This window comes from Triticum dicoccoides, chromosome 2A (genome assembly GCF_002162155.2).
Source record: "Triticum dicoccoides isolate Atlit2015 ecotype Zavitan chromosome 2A, WEW_v2.0, whole genome shotgun sequence".
NCBI classification, from domain to species: domain Eukaryota; kingdom Viridiplantae; phylum Streptophyta; class Magnoliopsida; order Poales; family Poaceae; genus Triticum; species Triticum dicoccoides.
Window position 1 is genome coordinate 31,859,505 of NC_041382.1, and position 2,943 is coordinate 31,862,447.

The following is a 2,943-nucleotide window of genomic DNA, read 5'->3' on the forward strand; positions in this document are numbered from 1 at the left end:
TCGCACATGCTATGCGGGTGAAATGATGATACCATGGCAAGTTTCAACATTTTCATAGTTCATTTTTGTAGTGATTTTCAATTTCACGGTCATTTAGCTCTCTAAACAATTAGGTAAATGACGGAAAAACAACAAATGATGTCAGAACATGTTGGAAATTGATGACGTCTCTTTGAATGCTGCATATTGAACACAAAAGAAATCCGGAGTTCAAATAAGTTTAAAAAACATTGAAGTGCCCGTGTAACAGATGAGTTCTCGTCCTAAACCTTGATACTCCGAAAGAGATTGTCCAATTTGTACACGAAGTGCGTCCAGTTTTTGCCGTGTCCCTCTCCACTCTTTCGCACATGCTATGCAGGTGAAATGATGATACCATGCCAAGTTTCAACATTTTCATAGTTCATTTTGTAGTGATTTTCAATTTCACGATCATTTAGCTCTCTAAACAATTAGGTAAATGACTGAAAAACAACAAATGATGTCAGAACATGTTGGAAATTGATGACGTCGCTTTGAATGCTGCATACTGAACACAAAAGAAGTCCGGAGTTCAAATAAGTTTAAAAAACATTGAAGTGCCCGTGTAACAGATGAGTTCTCGTCCGAAGCCCTTCTCCGAAAGAGATTGTCCAGTTTGTACATGAAGTGCGTCCAGTTTTTTCCGTGACCCTCTCTGCTCTTTCGCACATGATATGCGGGTGAAATGATGATACCATGCCAGGTTTCAACATTTTCACAGTTTATTTTGTAGTGATTTTCAATTCCACGGTCATTTAGCTCTCTAAACAATTAGGTAACTGACTGAAAAACAACAAATGATGTCAGAACATGTTGGAAATTGATGACGTCGCTTTGAATGCTGCATACTAAACACAAAAGAAGCCCGGAGTTCAAATAAGTTTAAAAAACATTGAAGTGCCCGTGTAACAGATGAGTTCTCGTCGGAAACCCTGATACTTCAAAAGAGATTGTCCAGTTTGTACACGAATTGCGTCCAGTTTTTGCCGTGACCCTCTCTACTCTTTTGCACATGCTATGCGGGTGAAATGATGATACCATGCCAAGTTGCAACATTTTCATAGTTCATTTTGTAGTGATTTTTCACGGTCATTTAGCTCTCTAAACAATTTGGTAAATGACTGAAATCCAACAATTGATGTCAGAACATGTTGGAAATTGATGACGTCGCTTTGAATGCTGCATACTGAACACAAAAGAAGTCCAGAGTTCAAATAAGTTTAAAAAACATTGAAGTGCCCGTGTAACAGATGAGTTCTCGTCCAAAACCTTGATACTCCGAAAGAGATTGTCCAGTTTGTACATGAAGTGCGTCCAGTTTTTGCCGTGACCCTCTCTACTCTTTCGCACATGCTATGCGGGTGAAATGATGATACCATGCCAAGTTTCAACATTTTCACAGTTTATTTTGTAGTGATTTTCAATTTCACTGTCATTTAGCTCTCTAAACAATTAGGTAAATGACTGAAAACAACAAATGATGTCAGAACATGTTGGAAATTGATGACGTCGCTTTGAATGCTGCATCCTGAACACAAAAGAAGTCCGGAGTTCAAATAAGTTTAAAAAACATTGAAGTGCCCGTGTAACAGATGAGTTCTCGTCCGAAACCCTGATACTCCGAAAGAGATTGTCCAGTTTGTACACGAAGTGCGTCCAGTTTTTGCCGTGACCCTCTCTACTCTTTCACACAAGGTATGCGGGTGAAATGATGATACCATGACAAGTTTCAACATTTTCACAGTTCATTTTGTAGTGATTTTAAATTTCACGGTCATTTAGCTCTCTAAACAATTAGGTAAATGACTGAAAACAACAAATGATGTCAGAACATGTTGGAAATTGATGACATCGCTTTGAATGCTGCATACTGAACACAAAAGAAGTGCGGAGTTCAAATAAGTTTAAAAAACATTGAAGTGCCCGTGTAACATATGAGTTCTCGTCTGAAACCCTGATACTCCGAAAGAGATTGTCCAGTTTGTACACGAAGTGCGTCCAGTTTGTGCCATGACCCTCTCTACTGTTTCACACATGCTATGCGGGTGAAATGATGATACCATGCCAAGTTTCAACATTTTCACAGTTTATTTTGTAGCAATTTTCAATTTCACGGTCATTTAGCTCTCTAAACAATTAGGTAAATGACTGAAAAACAACAACTGATGTCAGAACATGTTGGAAATTGGTGACGTCGCTTTGAATGCTGCATACTGAACACAAAAGAAGTCCGGAGTTCAAATAAGTTTAAAAAACATTGAAGTGCCTGTGTAACAGATGAGTTCTCTTCCGAAACCCTGATACTCCAAAAGAGATTGTCCAGTTTGTACACGAAGTGCGTCCAGTTTTTGCCGTGACCCTCTCTACTCTTTCGCACATGCTATGCGGGTGAAATGATGATACCATGGCAAGTTTCAACATTTTCATAGTTCATTTTGTAGTGATTTTCAATTTCACAGTCATTTAGCTCTCTAAACAATTAGGTAAATGACGGAAAAACAACAAATGATGTCAGAACATGTTGGAAATTGATGACGTCTCTTTGAATGCTGCATACTGAACACAAAAGAAATCCGGAGTTCAAATAAGTTTAAAAAACATTGAAGTGCCCGTGTAACAGATGAGTTCTCGTCCTAAACCTTGATACTCCGAAAGAGATTGTCCAATTTGTACACGAAGTGCGTCCAGTTTTTGCCGTGTCCCTCTCCACTCTTTCGCACATGCTATGCAGGTGAAATGATGATACCATGCCAAGTTTCAACATTTTCATAGTTCATTTTGTAGTGATTTTCAATTTCACGATCATTTAGCTCTCTAAACAATTACGTAAATGACTGAAAAACAACAAATGATGTCAGAACATGTTGGAAATTGATGACGTCGCTTTGAATGCTGCATACTGAACACAAAAGAAGTCCGGAG